The following is a 23191-nucleotide window of genomic DNA, read 5'->3' on the forward strand; positions in this document are numbered from 1 at the left end:
ATGCCCAGTCCAGCTCTGGCTTCACAAGTACCACCCAATCCGTAAATCAAGACCTGTCACCAAAGGGAATTCAACAGACCAAGTATAAGTAGACACCGACCCTCTTTCTGCCATGCTTAGGAAAGAAAGATCATAGAATCATAGAATAGTGGGGTTGGAAGGGGCCTACAAGACCATCGAGTCCAACCCCCCGCTCAGTGCAGGAATCCAAGTCAGAGCATCCCTGACACGTGGCTGTCCAGGCTCATCCTGAAAGCCTCTAATGTAGGAGAGCCCACCACCTCCCTGGGTCATTGGTTCCATTGCTGTATTGCTCTAACAGTGTTTTTCCTGATGTTCAGACGGAATCTGGCTTCCTGTCACTTGAGCCCATGATTCCGTGTCCTGCACTCTGGGATGATCGAGAAGAGATCCTGGCCTTCCTCTCTGGGACAACCGTTCAAGGACTTGAAGAACGCTATCCTATCTCCCCTCAGTCTTCTCTTCTCAAGGCTAAACAGGCCCAGTTCTTTCGTCTCTCTTCATAAGGCTTTGTTTCCAGTCCCCTGATCATCTTGGTTGCCCTCCTCTGAACCCTCTCCAGCTTGTCTGCATCTTTCTTCATGTGTGGTGCCCAGAACTGGACACAGTACTCCAGATGAGGCCTAACCAGTGCTGAGTAGAGGGGAACTAGTACTTGTTGGGATTTGGAAGCTGTGCTTCTCTTAATGCAGCCCAAAATAGCATTTGCCTTTTTTGCAGCCCCATCACATTGTTGGCTCATATTCAGCTTGTGATCGACAACAATTCCAAGATCCTTCTCGCTTGCAGTGTTGTTGAGCCACATATCCCCCATCTTGTACGTGTGCATTTGGTTTCTTTTTCCTAGGTGCAGAACGTGGCATTTATCCCTATTAAATGTCATTCTGTTGTTTTCTGCCCAGCGCTCCAGTCTATCCAGATCACTTTGAATTTTGCTTCTGTTTTCCAAGGTATTAGCTATCCTGCCCAATTTTGTGTCATCTGCAAATTTGATCAGCATTCCCTGCACCTCCTCCTCCAAGTCATTAATAACAATGTGGGAGAGCGCTGGGCCCAGGACTGAGCCCTGCGGTACCCCACTCGTTACCTCTCCCCAGCTTGAGAAGGTCCCATTGAGAAGCACTCTTTGAGTCCGATTCTGTAGCCAGCTGTGGATCCGCCTGAGAGTTGCTTTCCTTTTGCCTTCTTTGTGTTCCAGGCCTCTTTCCTTCTGGGCTGCCTGCCACTGAATCAGAGCGAGGAGAGATCACAGCTGGCTGAGAGGGGCTCTTTGGCAGGCCTGTGTGACACGCTGCTGCATTGCTATTTCAGCTCAGCGACAGCGATGCAAACGATGTTTGTTCACTGGCCGGCTTTCCGCTTCCCATGCTCCCCTGCACTCCACCGGCTTGTGCTCCTTTCTAGCGATTGTGGACTGGAAAGCCCTTGCCAGGCAGCCATGGAATTTGTCCTTCAGGAGGACTGAAGGACATCTTGTCTGCAGTTGCAGTATGACTCAAGCCCCCTATTAACCCTTGGAGGAGAGGAGTGTAATTGCAAAGCACTGGGCACAGCAATTGCATCATTCCAATCCAGAAGAACTAGGTCAGTCTGAAATGGTGCCAATTCTCATCTCAGAGTAAGAAAAGAAAAAAGAAAAAGACACAGAGAATTCCTGCAAAATCTAGGGAAATGCAGTGCAATCCGATATGTGTGTTCCCCAAAGTAAGCCCCATCATGGAGTCTGATGGGACTCACTCCCAGGTCAGCACATATAGGATTGCAGCCTCAATTGCTCTGCTCTGCCTGGGTTGCAAGCAGACCCAAATGTCCCACTTGGTGTTGACAGGGCACCGTGGTAAAGATGTGAAGGCCCAGAAAAAAAGAGAAAAATTCTGGGGGGGGGGGTCTTCCCATTTTTCCCAAGAACCATTTTTGTTTTTTTCTGAAAAATTGGAAAAATTGAGCAGCTTTGGATTATGAAATATTTTCTTTAGAATTTAAGGCAAAATATTTATATATTGTTACCCGACCTTTACTCCCCACAAAATGATTTCTTAAAACTATGTAATAAGAACATTTTTATAGAAAGACTAGAGATGTGAAATGTCTGGAAATAACGAAGCCATGGGGAAAAACATTTTTTTTAAATTCTCAGTAAGATTCCCAGCATAGTTGTTTATTTTGTTCCTTATTAAAAATTATTGATTTAAAGGTTTTGTTCTATAGGGTTCTATGTTTCTGATGCTTTAGCAGTCATTTAATGTAGTTCTAATCTATTCAGACAAGAATTACAAATTTACTAACTGAGTTTACTATTAAAGCTTTAAAATATGATAGTTTTATGAGGAAATTAAGTCAAACATAAAATAACTTTAGGAACAGAAAGGCTGCCTTATGTTCTAAAGCAGCCCTCCCCAATATGGTGCCCTCTGGATGTTTTGGACTACAGTGTCCAGCATTCCTGACCATTGGCCATGCTGCCTGAGGCTGATGGGAAATGAAGTCCAAAATATCTGGAGGGCACCAGGTTGGGAAAGGCTGTCTTAAAGCAACAAAGTGACTCTAGCTCTGTAAAAAGCACTAAAAAAAACAAGTATTGCTTATTTTTCAATTTTTCCGAAATTTCCATTTTTTTCCCAGAAAAAAAAAATGTTTTTTTTCCCCCATGGTCTCAAAATTTCCATAAATTTTACATCTCCACACCCTGGTGTTTTTGATCCCTTCTCTTTCACTTCCCTCCCCTTTCCTCCTGAGTGTGTTTTGCTTTGAACTTCAGACTTGAAGCCTGTGGACAAGACCAGTTTGGTTTGGGGTTTAATGTATTTGTCTCTAAAATATCTATCCCACCCATCTGCTCCGCCGTATAAATATTCTGAGAGCAGCTTGCCCTACAAAAATCCAGCAACAGACATAACAATGTAATAACAAAATTAAAAGGCATTTTAAGAGCAGCTTTTTTTAAAAAAAATGTCAAAATGAAGATAATTACAGTTTAAGAATTAAAGCTGGGGAAATATGTATTTGTTTGTTCATTCATTCATTCATTTATTAAATGTATTAATCGCCCATCTGGCTGGTCACCCAGCCACTCTGGACGATGTACAACAAGAACAATTTAAAACAATAAAATACTACATTTAAAAATATCACATTTCTAAAAATACCCTTGTTGTCCAGTCGTGTCCGACTCTTTGTGACCCCACGGACCAGAGCACGCCAGGCCTTCCTGTCCTGCGCTCCCTCCTGGAGCGTGCTCAAGTCCATATTCATTGCATCCGTGATGCTATCTAGCCATCTCATCCTCTGCCGTCCCCTTCTCCTTTTGCCTTCAGTCTTTCCCAGCATCAGGGTCTTTTCTAGGGAGTTTTCTCTTCGCATTAGGTGGCCAAAATATTTGAGCTTCAGCTTCAGTATCTGTCCTTCCAATGAGCACTCAGGGTTGATTTCCTTTAGGATTGACTGATCTGACCTCCTTGCAGTCCAGGGGACTCGTAAGAGTCTTCTGCAGCACCACGGTTCGAACGCATCAATTCTTCGGCGCTCAGCCTACCTTATAGTCCAGCTCTCACAGCCATACGTTGCTACTGGGAAAACCATAGCTTTGATTAGATGGACCTTTGTCGGCAAGGTGATGTCTCTGCTTCTTACTACGCTGTCTAGGTTTGCCATAGCTTTGCTCCCAAGGAGCAAGCGCCTTTTAATTTCATGGCTACAGTCACCGTCTGTGGTGATCTTGGAGCCCAAGAAAATAAAATCTGTCACTGCCATTTTTTCCCCTTCCATATGCCAGGAAGTGAGGGGGCCAGATGCCATGATCTCATCCAGCTTTTGCACTCTCCACTTTCACCCTCAACAAGAGGCTCTTTAGATCCTCTTCGCTTTCTGCCATTAGGGTGGTATCATCTGCATATCGGAGGTTGTTGATAATTCTCCCAGCAATCTTAATTCCGACCTGTGATTCATCCAACCCGGCGTTTCTCATGATGTACTCTGCATATAAGTTAAATAAGCAGGGCGACAATATGCAGCCTTGTCGTACTCCTTTCCCAATTTTGAACCAATCGGTTGTTCCAAATCTGGTTCTTACTGTTGCTTCTTGACCCTCGTACAGGTTTCTCAGGAGAAAGGTAAGGTGGTCTGATACCCCATCTCTTTCAGAATTTGCCAGAGTTTGTTGTGATCCACACAATCAAAGGCTTTAGCGTAGTCAATGAAGCAGAAATAGACGTTTTTCTGGAATTCTCTTGCTTTCTCCATGATCCAGCGAAAGTTGGTAATTTGATCTCTAGTTCCTCTGCCTCTTTGAAACCCAGCTTGTACTTCCGGTAGTTCTCGGTTCACATACTGCTGAAGCCTATCTTGTTGGATTTTGAGCATCACCTTGCTGGCATGTGAAATGAGCGCAATTGTACGGTAGTTTGAACACTCTTTGGCATTGCCCTTCTTTGGGATTGGAATGTAAACTGACCTTTTCCAGTCTTGTGGCCACTGTTGAGTGTTCCAAATTTGTTGGCATATTGAGTGCAGCACTTTAACAGCATCATCTTTTAGGATTTTAAATAGCTCCGCTGGAATACTGTCATCTCCGCTAGCTTTGTTGTTAGTAATGCTTCCTAAGGCCCACTTGACTTCACTCTCTAGGATGTCCGGCTCAAGTTCAGTGACCGCACTATCATGGCTACCAGGGACATTCAGATCTTTCCTGTATAGTTCTTCTGTGTATTCTTTCCACCTCTTCTTAATCTCATCTGCTTCTGTTAGGTCCCTGCCTTCTTTGTCCCGTCTTTGCACAAAACGTTCCCTTGAGATCTCCAATTTTCTTGAAGAGATCTCTAGTCTTTCCCATTCTGTTGTTTTCCTTGATTTCTTTGCATTGTTCATTTCAGAAGGCCTTCTTGTCTCTCCTTGCTATTCTCTGGAACTCTGCATTCAGTTGGATATATCTTCCCCTTTCTCCCTTGCTTTTCGCTTCCCTTCTTTCGTGAGCTACTTGTAAAGCCTCCTCAGACAGCCCCTTTGCTTTCTTGCATTTCTTTTTCTTTGGGATGGATTGAGTTGCTGCCTCCTGAACAAGGTTATGGACCTCCGTCCATAGTTCCTCAGGCACTCTGTCTATCAGGTCTAATCCCTTAAATCTATTCCTCACCTCCATTGTATATTCGTAAGGGATTTTTTAAGCCGAAATTTTGCAAGAAGCAGCTCATGATCTGAGCCACAGTCAGCTCCAGGTCTTGTTTTTACTGACTGTATAGAGCTTCTCCATCTTTGGCTGCAAAGGACATAATCAATCTGATTTCGATATTGACCATCTGGTGATGTCCATGTGTAGAGTCGCCTCTTGTGTAGGGATGTACGAAAGTTCCGCCACGGATCTCAGGGAGGCCGAATGCCAGCGCATTCGGCCCCCTGAAATCAGTGGCGGAATGGCCCCCCGCTCCCCGCCCCCCCTGGGACAGGACTTACCTTAGGCGGATCTTCCAGGCGGCGGCAGCTCCAGCGGCGGCTCTGGTGTCAGTGCAGTGGCGGCAGCTGCCGCAGCCGGTCTTCCGACCGGCTGCCGCCGCTGCCACCATTTCCAGGTAAAAAAACAAAAACAAAAACAAAAACGTGATAGGCTATGTAAAGATTTACGTAGCCTATCACGGCTGATTTAAAGAACAACAACAACTACGCGCGTACGCAAATGGCAGCGCCCATGGGCGCCGCCATTTGCGTTCCTTATTTTGGCACGTCTTAGTCTACATAAACATTTACATAGACTAAGACAGTGAAAATAAGGGGAACACAAATAGCGTAGCGTCTATGCTATTTGCGTTCCCCTTATTTTCGCCATCTTAGTCTACGTAAATGTTGATGTAGACTAAGATGTGCCAAAATAAGGAACACAAATGGCAGTGCCCATGGGCGCCACCATTTGCGTACGCGTGTGGTTTTTTTTTGTTTTTTTTTAATCAGCCGTGATAGGCTACGTAAACATTTACGTAGCCTATCACGGCTGACTGCAGGGATGCAAATGGTGGTGGCTACAGCTGCCGCCATTTGCGTCCCTGCTAGCCAGCGGCCGGATGTCCGGCTGCTGGCGGAGCCGGCCGGTGGCTCCGCAGAATCGCTGTGGAGCACAGCCAGCCGGCCAGGATTCCGGGGGGGGGGGAGAAACGGAGCGCCTCCCCCCTCCAGCAAGTATTCCGGGGGGAGGGACGGAACGCCTCCCTCCACACCATCAGCATAATCCCCGAAAGGTAAGTGATTTTTGTACATCCCTACTCTTGTGCTGTTGGAAAAGAGTGTTTGCTATGATCAGCGTGTTCTCTTGGCAAAACTCTATGAGCCTTTGTCCTGCTTCATTTTGTACATCAAGGCCATGCTTGCCTGTTATCCTGGTGATTTCTTGACTTCCTACTTTAGCATTCCAATCCCCTATGATGAAGAGGACATCTTTTTTTGATGTTAGTTCTAGAAGGTTTTGGAGGTCTTCATAGAACCAATCAACCTCAGCTTCTTCGGCATCAGTCGTTGGGCATAGACTTAAATTACTGTGATGTTGAATGGTTTTCCTTGGATTCATACTGAGATCATTCTATCATTTTTAAGATTGTACCCCAGTACTGCTTTTCCCACCCTTTTGTTGACTATGAGTGCTACTCCATTTCTTCTCAGGGATTCTTGCCCACAGAAGGAGATATGATGGTCACCTGAATTAAATTCACCCATGCTTGTCCATTTTAGTTCGCTGATTCCCAAGATGTCAATGTTCAATCTTGCCATCTCATGTTTGACCACCTCCAGCTTACCTTGATTCATTGATCTTACATTCCAGGTTCCTAAACAATATTGTTCTAGGGATGGCAGAGAATTCCACCATGGATCACAGTGAGGCCGAATGCCAGTGCATTCGGCCCCCCGAACTCCGTGGCGGAATGGCCTGCCACCCACCGCCCCCACCGCGGATCCCCCCCGGGACGAGACTCACCTGGGACGGATCTTCCGACTGGGTGCCGCCACCACCATTTCCATTCTGGTAAAAAAAAAAGAAAGAAAGAAAAAGAAAGACGTGATAGGCTATGTAAAGATTTATGTAGCCTATCATGACTATGTTTAAAAAAAGAAAACACGACATGATAGGCTATGTAAATCTTTACGTAGCCTATCATGGCTGGGTGGGTTAAAAAAAATAAAACCGCATACGCAAATGGCGATGACTATGGCCGCTGCCATTTGCGTTCCTTATTTTTGCCCTCTTAATCAACGTAAATATTTACATAGACTATGATGGCGAAAATCAAGGGGAACGCAAATAGTGTAACGGGCGCTATTTGCGTCCCTTTTTGATTCCCCGTTTTAGCCTACATAAATCTTTACGTAGGCTAAAATGGGGAATCAAAAAGGGACGCAAATAGCGCCCGCTACGCTATTTGCGTTCCCCTTTATTTTCGCCTTCATAGTCTACGTAAATATTTACGTAGATTAAAAGGGCAAAAATAAGGAATGCAAATGGCGGCAGCCATAGCCACCGCCATTTGTGTACACGGGGTTTTGTTTTTTGTTTTACCCAGAGCCCTCTGCGGCCAGAAATCCGGCTGCAGACGGCTCTGGCCTGGCCGGGCCTGGCCGGCTGCTCCGCGGAGATGCCGCGGAGCACAGCCAGCCTTGGAGGATTCCGAGGGGGAGGAACGGAGCACCTCCCCACTCAGCGAGGATTCCGGGGGGAGGGACGGAGTGCCCTCCCCCCACCATCAACATAATCCGCGAACAGGTAAGTGACTTTCGTACATCCCTATAATGTTCTTTACAGCATCGGATTTTCTTTTCACCACCAGACACATCCACAGCTGAGTGTCCTTTCGGCTTTGGCCCAGCCGCTTCACTCTTTCTGGCGCTACTTGGAAATTCCCTCTGCTCCTCCCCAGTAGTTTATTAGACACCTTCTCACCTGAGGGGCTCAAATTCCGGCGTCATATCTTTCAGCCTTGTGATACGTTCCATGGGGTTTTCTTGGCAAGAATACTGGAGTGGGTTGCCATTTCCTTCTCCAGTGGACCACATTTTGTCAGAACTCTCTGCCATGACCTGTCCGTCTTGGGTGGCCCTGCACGGCATAGCTCATGGCTTCACTGAGTTATGCAAGCCCCTTCGCCACAACAAGGCAGTGATCCATGAAGGGGAAAATACCCTAACCCACCCCAAATGCCTGCCTGAACAACCACATTTTTAATGCACGGCAGAAGCACATTAAAGAGGGGGCATGGCGGAGTTCCCTGGAGAGGGAGTTCCACAGAGTGGGGGCCACCACAGAGAAGGCCCTCTCCCTCGTCCTCACCAGCCTAGCTGCCCTGGCTGATGGGACAGAGAGAAGGCCATCATCCGAGGCTGATCTTGTTGAGCGGCCTATCTGGTGTTGCTGGAGGTGCTCTTTGAGATAGGCTGGGCCGGAACAGTATAGGGTTTTAAAGGTCAAAACCAGCACCTTGAATTTGGCCCAGGAAACAACTGGTAGCCCGTGCAGCTCCTTCAGCACTGGAGTGATGTGATCTCGCCGGCGGCTGCCTTTAATCAGGCGAGCCGCCGTATTCTGTAGCAGCTGCAGCTTCTGAACTGTCTTCAAGGGTAACCCACGTAGAGCACATTACAGTAGTCTAAACGAGAGGAGACTAGGGCTTGTACTACTGATGGGAGCAGATGGTCAGGAAGGAAGGGGCGCAGCCTCCGTATCAGATGAAGTTGGTACAGCGCTGTCCGGCTCACAGCTGACACCTGAGCCTCCATGGACAGCTGGGATGGGACATCTCGCTGGGATGTACGAAAGTCACTTACCTTTTCGCAGCTTGGCTTCGCGGTAGGGGGGAGGCGCTTCGCTTTTCCCCCTGAACTTCAGGCGAAGGGGGGGAGGCTTCCCGCCTCGCCCAGCCGAAATTCAGGCCGGGGGGGAGGCTTCCAGCCTTGCCCAGCTGAAATTCAGGCCGGGGAGAAGCGCCCCGTCTCCCCTGCCGCGAAACAAAAAGTAAAAAAAAAAAAAAAGACCCTGTGATAGGCTACGTGACGATTTACGTAGCCTATCACGGCTGACTTTGGAAATCTAGCCGTGATAGGCTACGTAAATCGTTACGTAGCCTATCACGGGGGTTTTGTGTTTTTTTACTTTAGTTTTTTTTTTTTGCAATGGCGGTGGCGGCAGCCGGTCAGGAGACTGGCCGCCGCCCCCGCCCGCGCCGAACCGCCGCCGAACCACCTCTGGGACCCACTGCTGGGAGGGACATTCGCCAAAGGTAAGTCCCGTCCCAGGGGGGGCGGAGGGGGCAGAGAATTTCACCGCCGATTTCGGTGGGCAGAATGCGTTGGCGCTCGGCCCCCCGAAGATTCGGGGAGAAATTCTCCGCCATCCCTAATTCCTCCCCATCCAGCCACTCACCATCTCCAGACATTTGGACAGGGATTCTACGGCCAACCTTGGTGAAGATTTGAACGAGAGGTAGAGCTGCGTGTCATCCGCATATTGATGACACCACACTCCAAACCTCCTGATGATAGCCCCCAGCTGCTTCACATAGATGTTAAACAGCATCGGGGAGAGGATGGAACCCTGTGGCACCCCACAAGTGAGTGGCCTCGGGTCCGAGACCTCCTCTCCCAGTACTACCCTCTAGTACCTGCCAGAGAGGAAGGAACGGAACCACCGCAATACGGTGTCTCCAATGCCCAACCTCCCCAGGTGGTCCAAGAGGATACCGTGGTCAATGGTATCAAAAGCCACTGAGAGGTCGAGGAGAACAAGGAAGGAGCATTCACCCCTATCCAGAGCCCTCCTCATATCACCCACCAAGGTGACCAAGGCCGTTTCTGTCCCATGCCCAGGCCTGAAGCCCGACTGAAATGAATCTAGATAATTGACTTCTTCCAAGCGTGCCTTCAACTGCATCGCCATCACCCGCTCAATCACCTTGCCCCAAAATGGCAGATTTGAGACCTTGTTGTTGTTCAGACCTTGTTCAGACCTTGTTTCTTGGACCTTGGGGATCCAAGGAGGGCTTCTTTAAGAGCAGTCTTCTCACTGCCTCCTTGAGGGCTGATGGCTTCACTGCCTCCTCAAGGGAGGCATTCACCACCGCCCTGATCCCCTGACCCAGTCTCTCTCTGCAGCCCATAATGAGCCAAGATGGGCAACAATGAAGTAAGCATGTGGTCGGCCTTACAGATGGAAGCACCTTGTCCACTTCATCAGAAGGAAGAAGCTGGAACCGATCCCACAAAACCGGTTTGCCACAGGCCGCCTCTTGCTCACTAACTGTATCCACAGCGTGCGGAGTAACACTCCTAATCCGATCAATTTGATCTGCAAAGTGCCTTGCCAAGGCCTCACAGGAGGCCTTAGAATGCTGCAGTGGTTCAGGAGCCACAGGACCGACCAGGCTCCGGACCACTTGGAACAGCCTCCTGGGACAGCACTCTGTGGACAGGATAGAGGCAGCATAATATTCGTTTTTTGCTGCCTTCACTGCCACGTGATGGGCTGAAGATACAGATACAGATCATCCTCAGAGCGAGACGTCCACCACCGGCACGCTAGCTGTCCTACTAGGGATGGCGGAGAATTTCTCCACGAATCTTCAGGAGGCCGAATGCCAACGCATTCGGCCCCCCGAAATTGGTGGGGAAATTCTCTGCCAGCCCCCCGCCTCCCCCCCCCCCGGTTTGGGACTTACCTTGGCTGAATGTTAGGGATGTACGAAAGTCACTCACCTTTTCGCAGGGGTGCTTTGCGGTGGGGGGGAGGCGCTTCGCTTCTCCCCCCGAAGTTCAGGCGAGAGGGGGAGGCGTCCCGCCTCACCCGGCCGAAATTCAGGCCGGGGGGGAGGCTTCCCGCCTCGCCCGGCCGAAATTCAGGCCGGGGAGAAGCGCCCCATCTCCCCGGCTGCGAAACAAAGTGTAAAAAACAAAAACAAAACTGTGATAGGCTACGTAACGATTAACATAGCCTATCACGGCTAGATTTCCAAAGTCAGCCATGATAGGCTACGTAAATCGTCACGTAGCCTATCACGGGTGACTTTGGGAAAAAAAAAAGCGCGTACGCACATGGCGGCGGCCCATGGGCGCCGCCATTTGCGTTCCTTATTTTGGCACGTCTAGTCTACGTAAACATTTACGTAGACTACGGCGAAAATAAGGGAATGCTATTTGCGTTGCCCTTATTTTCGCCGTAGTCTACGTAAATCTTTACGTAGACTAGACGTGTCAAAATAAGGAACGCAAATGGCGTTCCCATGGGAGCCGCCATTTGCGTACGCGCTTTTTTTTCCGAAGTCACCCATGATAGGCTAGGTGATGATTTACGTAGCCTATCACAGCTGACTTTGGAAATCTAGGCATGATAGGCTATGTAAATCATTACGTAGCCTATCACAGGTGTGTGTGTGGGGGGGTTACTTTTTTTTTCGCGGCCGGGTAGACGGGGCGCTCCTACCCGGCCTGAATTTCGCTGGCGAGGGATGGGGCGCCTCCCCCCCGGCCTGAATTTCGGCCGGGCGAGGCGGGGCCCCTCCCCCCCTCGCCTGAACTTTGGGGGGAGAACCGAAGCGCCTCCCCCCCACCGTGAAGCAAGCTTCGAGAACAGGTAAGGGACTTTCGTCCATCCCTATGTCCCACCTCCTGTTTCAGAGCTCATAACTGCAGGTTGAACAGTGGTGCAGAGCAGTCCGAGCCCTGTTCAGGGGGAGAGGGCGTTTTGGAGCCACCCGATCTAATGCCCCAGTGATTGCGGCATTCCAGCCACCCACCAGGGTCTCAACCGAGTGGCCGTTGGTTTGCTCCAGAGAATCCCCAACCACGTTCAGGAATCCATTCGGATCCATAAGATGCCTGGGGCGGACCATTTTAATGGGTCCTCCACCCCTGAAGAGGTGTTGTGGAACTGAGAAGTCCAATGTCACCAGATAGAGATCTGACCATGACAAGGGCGTGGTGGATATACCCCTGAATTCCAGATCACTCCCCACTTCTCCAGAAACAAACACAAGGTCTAGCACATGATCAGCTACATGGGTGGGCCCAGTTAGAATAGGGTACAGCTCCCAGGAAGCCATGGTCTCCATGAAGTCCCGAGGTGCCCCCATGAGGATGGCCTCCAAATGTACGCTGAAGTCCCCCAACACCAGTAAGTTAGGGGACTGCACACGTACATCAGAGACCACCTCAAGCACCTCGGCCAGGGAGTCAGTCGTGCAGCGGGGTGGGCGGTACACGAGCAGAATCCCCAGACTTCCCTTCGGGCCCAACCTCCAGTACACGCACTCAGCAACCTTGGTCTCCCGGAAAGGGAGACCACTCCCCCTCCCTAATCCCCAGCCCTCAGCTGCTGTGCATACAAAAACCCAGCTGTGCATATGGCCGCCAGAGTTGGAGCAGCAGCCTCAGCCAGCCAGGTCTCCAGAATATATGCCAGGTCTGCACCCTCGTCCAGGTCAGGATCATGTCATGGATGAGGGATGTTTTCTGGGTAACAGACCTGGCATTGCAGAGCAGCAACTGAAGGCCAGAGAATGGAGTCACGCCTCCCCCAGCCATCCTTTGGCTCTGGACAGGCCCGGAGCAGGGGACAGATACTACACATCTCTCCCTTGTTCTCCTTACCTGGCGTGGCCTGCCCCTAGCGCTCCGCCAGCACCTGTCTCCCAGCCTCAGTATGTTCTGGCCCCCAACACTCCCCCACTGCCTCCATCAGGTGGACACATGCCCCCTCGCTCCTGCCCATCAGACAGGCTACCCACCCCTAAAAACACAACGGAATCCCCCAAAAACTCACCCCCCACCAACAATTTAAAAAAATAAAGAACGACTTTGCCTGGTGACAGCAAAGGCTGGCCTGTCTGCGAAAGGGGTTCCATCAGTGGGCCGGCCACCCCTCCCCAGTTGCCACTAGCCTTGCTTTGGAGGGCCACAGCGCTCCGGGAAGGGTCCCGGGGGACCTCAGCACATGGGCCGGGTTGGAGGTGGGCATCCCTTCAGGTGCCAGGCAAAGCACGAAAGAGGAGCCCTGGCATGCCGAGTCGGGCTTGGAGATTGGCCAGTAATTGACGACGGTATTTAAGGGTTAGTGAGCGATGCCCCCACCTGCTGGTCCCAGTCAAATGCCTGGGCAGCTGCATTTTGGGGTAGCTGAAGTTTCCACATGCTCCTCAAAGGCAGCCCAATGTACAACAGATTATAGTAGTCTAACCTGGAGGTTGCCAGGGTATAAATGAGCAGGCTTTCTCTATGCCAGAAGTGTTGAAAACGTTTAATTTTTGTACACTGCCCAGTGACTTTTGAAGGCATGGTTATACTTGTGATGGGGCATGGTGAAGCCGTGAGAGGAGCCATCCCTAGCAAGGCCTACAGTGCCCGCTTTGACCATGCCAGACGGTGAATCCTCCTTTTCCTGTTATCATCCTCCTCATTATTATTATTATGCACTTAACACAGATTTTTGAAAAGTGTCAGTTCCCTACATGAAGGCTCAAAGCACGTGATGTTACACAGGGTTCTGTGGGGAGGGGGCAGGGGCTTTCAGGGAGCCAAGAGAAAACCTGTGTACACATATCTGTATTAGTTAATAGTACGAATGCATTCCCTTGGTTTTATGGAGTTCCTTGCTAAAAGGAGGAAGGGATTATCAGTCATTGATGTGCCCTTTCTCTATAGTTCCCCGTCACCGGCACTCTCCCTTGTGCCCTCTAGCGAAGTGTGCATCTGACCTGAGGCTACAGAGACATCGCCACATGCCCTGTAGTCTGAAGGGGGGGGCTCCTTCAGTGGGGTTTATATACTGGTGGTTGTGTCTTGGGTCGGGTGCTGAGTTACACCTTATCCTGTGCTCTTTTGTGGAGGCGATGGAGGTGCTGGCTGACATTTCACCAGGGGGAACAAGCAAAAATGTTATTTCCCTTCCCTTCATGGCATCTGGCCACGTGGGAACTTGGCCATGAATTGCAAAAGGGTCAGGATGTGAGGAAAATCAGTGTGCTCTCCCTCCATGGTGCCCACATCTCCCTGCCCTGCTTCAGATGGCCGAGCGGCACCTCTTCACCAGTAGATGTTCCCGCTGTTCCAGCATCTCTTCACCTCTTCATGAGGCTCTGCAGTAGGGATGGCAGAGAATTCCGCCACAGATCTCGGTGAGGCCGAATGCCAGTGCATTAGGCCCCCTGAAATCTGTGGCGGAACGGCCTGCCACACACACCCCGCCACCCCCACGGATCCCCCCCAGGGCGAGACTTACCTGGGGTGGATCTTCTGGGCGGCGGCGGCTCCAGCGGCAGCAGCTGGTCTTCCAACCGGCTGCTGCCGCTGCCATTTGCAGTTGTTGTTTTTTTTACAGAGACATGATAGGCTACGTAAGTTTTTATGTAGCCTAAAATGTCTGGGTAAAAAAAAGGCGTATGCAAATGGCGGCGGCTAGGCCTGGCCACCCCACAGAACCCTGTGTAACATCACATGCTTTGAGCCTTCATGTAGGGAAGTGACACTTTTCAAAAATCTGTGTTAAGTGCATAATAATAATAATGAGGAGGATGATAATAGGAAAAGGAGGATTCACCGTCTGGCATGGTCAAAGCTGGCCTGGCTGGGCCTGGCCGGCTGCTCCACGGAGCTGCTGCGGAGCACAGCTGACCGCGGAGGATTCCGGGGGGGAGGAACGGAGCACCTCCCCCCAACGAGGATTCCGGGGGGAGGGACGGAACGCCTCCCCCCCCACCACCAACATAATCCGCGAAAGGTAAGTGACTTCCGTACATCCCTACTCTGTAGGCTTGTCGGGGGAGTTGGCCCACGCAGCAGCTACGCCACCAGGACAGCTGCTGTGGTGGTGGCATTGTGGTGCTTCCACTAAACTCCAAAGCCCCTCAGCCAGCATAATTAAAGTCCAGGACTGCACCCTTCACGGTCTCTGTTAATTCTTACATCGTTTTGGTCGCCACCAGTTCTTTGTGAATGTCTTTGTTTCCTGTATCTTTATGCCATTTTCAAAGACTGTTACGTCAGCTATAATTTTGCATATTTCCTTTTCTCTCTTTGTCTTGAGATAAAGGGCAAATCGATATGCTGACCCCAAATGCCCTGCCTCCCCAGTGTCCCAGTTATTCATTGGCTGAGGAGTTAATATGAATACACTCATTTCTACAAGCATTCTTCGTTCGGTCATCTACTCAAGGGGCCCATTGACTTTCAGGACCTATCCCTGAATCAGTATTAAGCAGCATGGGAGGATGAGTTGTACCCAGGCAGCTTTTTGCACTAGGTCTTCCTCTCTGCTACTGCCACAGCCAGCGCCCCCCGCCCGCCCCCCGCAGCTGTGGGTGGGACCTTGAGTGGTCTCAGGCACTTCCTGATTCCCCCAGGAGGCTCCTCTGATTGGTTATTGCCATAGCAACTCAGAGGGATTCACACACACACACACACACACACACACACACACACAGGAACACTCTCTTTGCATTGGCTTCACCTTGTAAAAAACACTGCCATAAATAGCACCAATGGAAGGATGCTGACTGAGGACTGAGTCTTCAATTTTCATTTTTAAAACATTAAATGTACAGTTGCATACAGGGAAGAACAGCAACAACAACGAACACCCACTGTAGATTTAAGCATAAGTATGCTTCTATGGTTTTGTGCTGCCTTCTAACTCTTCTCTCTCTCTCTCTCTCTCTCTCTCTCTCTGCTTCCTAGACCGGTTAAAATGAAAGAACCAAAATGAAACTAGATGGAAATCAAACCTCAACAACTTGCATTTCTTGGTTCTGCCCTTAAGAGCTCAGCTGACTAGCAAAAGAGCTCTTTAAGCTCTCTGATTTATCAGGGCTCTGAGCCAGGAAGCTGGCTGTAAATCAAGCTATTAGCATTATTGATGGAAGGAGCTCTCATAAATAAAGGTGGCAAATTCATGCTGCTTTGTAGCTTCAGGGACCTCCCTTTCTTTCTTCCCCACTTCTGTTTTTTGGCTGACATGCCTAATTTGCAGTTAAGTTATTGAGCCCTTTGAAACGGAGCTATTGGCACCCTACAACATGGCTTAAAGTAACAGCTCTGATTGATTGATTGATTGAGTGAGTGATTAAATTTATTAATCACCCATCTGGCTGGTCACCCAGCCATTCTGGGCGATGTACAAGCATATAATAAAACAGTTTAAAACAATAAAATTCTACAATAAAAACATTTTCTAAGATACCCTAACCCACCATAATGCCTGCCTGAACAACCATGTTTTTAATGCACGGCGGAAGCTCATTAAAGAGGGGGCATGGCGGAGTTCCCTAGGGAGGGGGTTCCACAGAGTGGGGGCCACCACAGAAAAGGCCCTCTCCCTCATCCCCACCAGTCTAGCTGTCCTGGCTGATGGGCCACTGAGAAGGCCATCCAAGGCTGATCTTGTTAAGCGGGCTGTCTGGTGTTGCTGGAGGAGCTCCTTGAGATAGGCTGGGCCGGAACCATATAGGGTTTTAAAGGTCAAAACCAACACTTTGAATTTGGCCCGGAAAACAACTGGTAACCAGTGCAACTCCTTCAGCACTGGAGTGATGTTATCTCACCAGCAGCTGCCTTTAATCAGGCGAGCCGCTGAGTTCTGCACCAGCTGCAGCTTCCGAACCATCTTCAAGGTTAACCCCACGTAGAGCGCATTACAGTAGTCTAAATGAGAGGAGACCAGGGCATGTACTACTGATGGGAGCAGATGGTCGGGAAGGAAGGGGCGCAGCCGCCGTATCAGATGGAGTTGGTACAGCGCTGTCCGGCTCACAGCTGACACCTGAGCCTCCATGGACAGGTAGGAGTCCAAAATGACCCCCAGGCTGCGGACCTGGTCTTTCAAGGGTAGCCGTACCCCATTCGACACCAGGTCAACATCCCCCAGCCTCCTCTTGTCTCCCACCAAAAGTACCTCGGTCTTGTCAGGGTTCAGCTTCAGCTTATTCCTCCCCATCCAGCCACTCACCATCTCCAGACACTTGGACACGGATTCTACGGCCATCCTTGGTAAAGATTTGAACGAGAGGTAGAGCTGCATGTCATCCGCATATTGATGACACCGCACCACAAACCTCCTGATGATAGCCCCCAGCGGCTTCACATAGTTGTTAAATAGCATCGGGGAGAGGATGGAACCCTGTGGCACCCCACAAATGAGAGGCCACGGGTCCAAGACCTCCTCTCCCAGTGCTACCCTCTGGTACCTGCCAGAGAGGAAGGAACGGAACCACCGTAATACAGTGACTCCAATGCACAACCCCTCCAGGCGGTCCAGGAGGATACCGTGGTCAACGGTATCAAAAGCCGCTGAGAGGTCGAGGAGAACAAGGAAGGAGCATTCACCCCTATCCAGAGCCCTCCTCATATCATCCACCAAGGTGACCAAGGCCGTTTCTGTCCCATGCCCAGGCCTGAAGCCCGAATGAAATGGGTCTAGATAATCAGTTTCTTCCAAGTGTGCCTTGGAAGATAACGCTTTTCATTGATACACGCCCTGAGCCCACCAATCACAGATGGCAACTTGATCTCTGTCGTCGCTCATGGGCCTTCGGTGATATGCACTTGGTTAAGTAGTTAGAAGAGGGATAGAAAGGGAAAGAAAAATACTCCGGGTGAATAACTGGCTACAAAGGTGGTGCCGGCGCGAGAGATTTGGATTCTGGGACCACGGGCTATACTTCCTGGAAGATGGGCTGTTGGCAAGGGACGGGTTGCACCTCACAAAGGATGGGAGGAATGTGTTTGGCCACAGCATGAAGAACTTCATCGAGAGGGCTTTAAACTGAATCCTACAGGGAAAGGAGATGTAAAGTTGGGGGTAACAATGGACCAAGGCTCATGCACCGCAACAGAGAGAACAGCTCTGATAGTGCCCAATAATAGTCTTCAGACACATGTAGGAAGAAAGCCAGACTATGAAGCACATGGTCTTCGATGTCTATATACTAATGCCCAGAGTATGGGAAACAAACAGAACGAACTTGAACTCTTAATACAAGAGGGAAATTATGACCTGATAGGTATAACTGAGACTTGGTGGGATGACTCTCATGACTGGAATACAGCAAGTGAAGGATATAACTTGTGCAAAAATAACAGGAGGAACAGAAAGGGAGGTGGGGTTGCACTGTATGTGAAAATTACATATCTCTGCACAGAAATACAGGAGGATGAGCTTGGTAGCCCCATCGAGAGCATCTGGGTCGAAATAAATGGAGCAAAGAATAAAAGGAACCTATTGGTTGGAGTCTACTACCGGCCACCCAATCAAGGAGAAGACAAGGATGAAACTTTTGAAAAGCAAACAGCCAATGTTTCAAGGAAGCATGATGTAGTAGTAATGGGGGACTTCAATTTCCCCAATATTTGTTGGGAGACAAATTCTGCAAAACATGGCCCCTCCAGGAAATTCCTGACTTGTGTGGCGGATAACTTCCTCCTACAGAAAGTAGAGGAAGGAACTAGAGGATCGGCTATCCTTGACTTGATCCTAACCAACAGAGATGACTTAGTGGATCAAGTAGCAGTTACAGGAACTCTGGGGGAAAGCGACCATGTTGTACTTGAGTTCTTGGTTCTAAGGGAAGCAAAAGCCGAGTGTAGTCAAACGCGTACCCTGGATTTTAGGAAAGCTGATTTTAATAAACTCAGAACAATTATCATAGAATCATAGAATAGTAAGGTTGGAAGGGGCCTAAAAGGCCATCGAGTCCAACCCCCTGCTCAATGCAGGAATCCAACTCAGTAAGGTCCCATGGCAAGCGACGCTAACAAGAAAAGGAGTCCAAGATGGGTGGGAGCTTTTAAAAAAGGAAATTCTCAAGGCACAATTACAAACAATTCCAAAAACAAGAAAAGGTAGAAGACAACAGAAGAAGCCAATGTTGCTTCACAGAAAGCCTAGAGATGACCTGAAAACAAAAAAGGACACATATAGGAAGTGGAAAGAAGGCCAAGCAACAGAGGAAGAGTACAGGCAGGTAGCACAGAATTGCAGGGATGGCGTCAGGAAGGCTAAAGCTGAGAATGAGTTGAGGTTAGCAAGGGATGCTAAATGCAACAAAAAGGCTTTCTTCGGCTACGTGCATAGTAAAAGACAGAGGAAAGAAATGGTGGTTCAGTTAATAAATAAGGATGGCAAAATGATAACAGATGACAAAGAAAAGGCAGAAGTGCTCAATTCCTACTTTGGCTCAATCTTCTCCCAAAAGAGGGTCTATGACCCCCCCTGGCAAAGGCGAAGTACAGGCTGAAGGGGCAGGATTGCAGCTTGAGATCAATAGGCATATGGTCAAGGAACACCTACTTACTTTGAATGAGTTCATATCTCCAGGGCCAGATGACCTGCATCCTAGAGTAATAAAGGAACTGGCAGAAGAACTCTCAGAACCGCTGTCTATTCTCTTTGAGCAATCATGGAGGACGGGGGAAGTGCCAGATGACTGGAGGAGGGCTAACGTTGTCCCTATCTTCAAAAAGGGTAAAAAGGAGGAACCTGGGAACTACAGACCAGTCAGTCTGACATCAATCTAGGGGTGTACGAAACCCCACTTACCTGGCTCCGCTGGGTTCCACGGGGGGGGAGGCGATCCGGTCCTCCCCCCGGAATCTTCGAGGGGGGGAAGGTGATCCGGTCCTCCCTGCCCCCCAGAATCCTGCCTGGCTGACTCCGCTCAGTGGCCAGTCCAGGGAGCCGCTGGTCGGGCCGATCCGCAGCGGGGGGCCCATCCACTGCCAGGCTGCTGTGGTCGCAAATGGTGTCCTGCATAGGGGACGCCATTTGCGTCCCTACGCCAGGCCGTGATAGGCTACGTATATATTTACGTAGCCAATGATGACTACAGCAGGGACGCAAATGGCGGCCACTACTATGGCCGCCATTTGCGGCCGCAGCAGCACGGAAGACAACCCAGAGCCGCCGCTGCCAGGTAGGTCCGTTCCGGGGATTTCGGGGGGTGGCGAGGAGGGTAGTGCATTACGCCACGGACTCTGGGGGGCCAGATTCTAAAGAATCCGGCCTCACTGGAGTCCATGGCAGAATTATCCAACATCCCTACATCAATCTCTGAGAAAATTCTGGAGCAGATGATAAAGCAATCCATCTGGAAGCACCTTCAAAACAATGCAGTGATGACTCGAAGCCAACATGGATTTGTCAAGAACATGTCCTGCCAGATGAATCTGATCTCATGTTTTGATGAAGTCACCTCTCTTGTGGTCCGTGGGAATGCTGTAGATACCTCGACTTCAGCAAAGCTGTCGACAAAGTGCCCCATGATATCCTGATGAGCAAACTAGCTCAAAGTGGGCTAGATGAAACAACGATCCGGTGGAGCCACAGTTGGCTACAGAATCGGACTCAAAGAGTGCTTCTCAATGGGACCTCCTCAAACTGGGGAGAGGTAACGAGTGGGGTACCACAGTGCTCAGTCCTGGGCCCAGTCCTCTTCAACATCTTTATTAATGCCTTGGAGGAGGAGGTGCAGGGAATGCTGATCCAATTTGCAGATGACACAAAATTGGGCGGGATAGCTAATACTTTGGAAGACAGAAACAAAATTCAAAGTGATCTGGAGCGCTGGGCAGAAAACGACAGAATGGCTTTTAATAGGGAAAAATGCCAAGTTCCACACCTAGGAAAAAGAAACCAAATGCACAGTTACAAGATGGGGGATACATGGCTCAACAATACTATAAGCAAGAGGGATCTTGGAATTGTTGTCAATCACAAGCTGAATATGAGCCAACAATGTGATGTGGCTGCAGAAAAGGCAAATGCTCTTTTGGGCTGCATTAATACTAATAGAAGCACAGCTTCCAAATCCCAGCAAGTACGAGTTCCATTCTACTCAGCTCTGATTAGGCCTCATCTGGAGTACTGTGTCCAGTTCTGGGCACCACACTTTAAGAAGGATGCAGACAAACTGGAGAGGGTTCAGAGGAGGGCAACAAAGATGATCAGAGGACTGGAAACAAAGCCCTATGAAGAGAGACTGAAAGAACTGGGCATGTTTAGCCTTGAGAAGAGAAGACTGAGGGGAGATATGATAGCACTCTTCAAGTACTTGAAAGGTCGTCACAGAGAAGAAGGCCAGGATCTCTTCTTGGTCATCCCAGAGTGCATTTTCCTGATGTTCAGATTCCGGCTGAACATCAGGAAAAACTTCCTGAGTGTCAGAGCAATACGACAATGGAACCAATTACCTGGGGAGGTGGTGGGCTCTCCCACACTGGAGGCCTTCAATGTGAGGCTGGACAGCCATCTGTCGGGGATGCTCTGACTTGGATTCCTGCATCAAACAGGGGGTTGGACTCGATGGCCTTGTAGGCCCCTTCCAACCCTACTATTCTATGATTGTATGATTCTATAAAGACACATGATCCCCTGGTCCGTGGTCACAGGTTATTAAGTATCAATGCAAGTAGGGTGAGTACCAGTGAAGAAGACTGCATTCATAGAAAGTAAAGACTTTATTAACACAACTATGCAAGAATCTAAAACTACAAGGAAGGATAGAGAATGATAAGAAGATCAGAAAATGATCACACGAGGGGGAGTGTTCTCGTGCACACATGTCCTAGTAGTGGACTTCCCACGGACATTGGTAGGGCACAGTGGGATCGAATTCTGGACTAGACAGGCCTTTGCTCTAATCCAGCAGGGTTCTGTGCATGTTTTAAAGTTACAACCAATCAGCTCATGCTTTTCCGTGTTGTTGAGTTTTGGAATTTGTGGAGGGTAGAACCCAAACACACAAAGAGAGAGAGAGAGAAGTAGCTCAGATATCACAAGCTTTTTATGAGCCAAGCCAAAGTGTGTTTGAACTTTGGCTCAGTTATTTCCACTTGGGCTTTTCCAAGCTGCCCTGCTCCCATCTCTTTTCCTCAAATGTAACATCCAGCAACACTCAGCTGTCTGTACCAGCCCAGTTCAACCGATGAATCCAATCCCAGCATGGAGAGGACCATATTGTACCTGCTTGCCATGTATCTGAGGAGCCTTTCAGAAAAAAGAGGTGGCGACCCAGTTCAGCACGACCAACATGGCTGAATACATGGGGATTCAAAGCCAGACTTTAAAAAACTAGTTATTCATTCATTCATTTTTAATCCATTTATATATCACTGAACATATCCAAAAATACAGCTAATCAGTATATGAATCTAATAAATAAATAGTTCTTAAGCACTCAGAGCACGGGGTCTGGATGGATGATTCTGTCAGTTTGGGTAGTTTCCTCCCTCCCAGTATTTTTTTTTAAAAATAATCTCATATTTCCATCTTAAATACGAAGATCGTGTGAATTTTGGTAAATTCTTATCAAAACTGAACCGAAACAAAATTCACACTCATGAAGGGCAGTTCCGTGGGAAGCGTTGGGGCCTGGACCACTGTTTCTGGGCTACTTGAGAATTGTCAGGAGCAGCTTCCCCGCAAGAGTTCTCTAAAAAGGAGCCCATTTTAAATCAAGGGCGGGGGGGGGGGATTCTCCCATCTCTATCCATATTAGGGGCAAAACATGTGTAAGCTTTGGCACCTCTCAACAAGACATTAACCATGTCGAAGACTGCCAGCATCAATTATCTGCGTCGCTCTTTTCCTTCTTCATGTTAGGATTACACCCCTCCCCAAATACTATAGATAAAGGCGGAAGCCGGAAAAGCTTCTGTTGCTGTTGTTGTTGTTGTTCGCTTGTATTTTGGCTGCCTGGAATTTTAATTGCAATGGAGAATCTTTTTGGAAGGATTTTCCCCCCAGTCTCTTGCCAGAGTCTTTCTCTCATCTTTAATCAGGGAAACTGCACCTGTGTGTGATGGGGCTGCCAGCTTCCATCAGTGCCAAGGCAGGCTGTGCTATAAACATTCAATAAAGAGGCAAAGCGCAGGGATCAAGCAAATTATAAAAGCACAGGCTGTTGCACAAGTGCCAGGCGCCACAAAATGGCCCGTGCAAAGCCAGAGCCTTGGCCGGATGCTTCCCAGGTGGGAGTGCTCAGCTCCTGGGCTGGCCCACCTCAGCCTTTCGGGGAGGGGGAGGGCCAGCTTTAAGGGGTTGTGCAACCTAGCCCCTGGGGGGCAGCAACAGGATGTGAGAAGGAACATTACAGAGAAGGATGCCTCTGAGCAGCTGCTGAATGTTTTCTAAAGTAGACACAGTCTCACCCCCCCACACACACACACA

The sequence above is a fragment of the Heloderma suspectum genome, chromosome 1 (genome assembly GCF_057233095.1).
Source record: "Heloderma suspectum isolate Gila_16-S chromosome 1, 16-S_ref, whole genome shotgun sequence".
Classification (NCBI taxonomy): Eukaryota; Metazoa; Chordata; class Lepidosauria; order Squamata; family Helodermatidae; genus Heloderma; species Heloderma suspectum.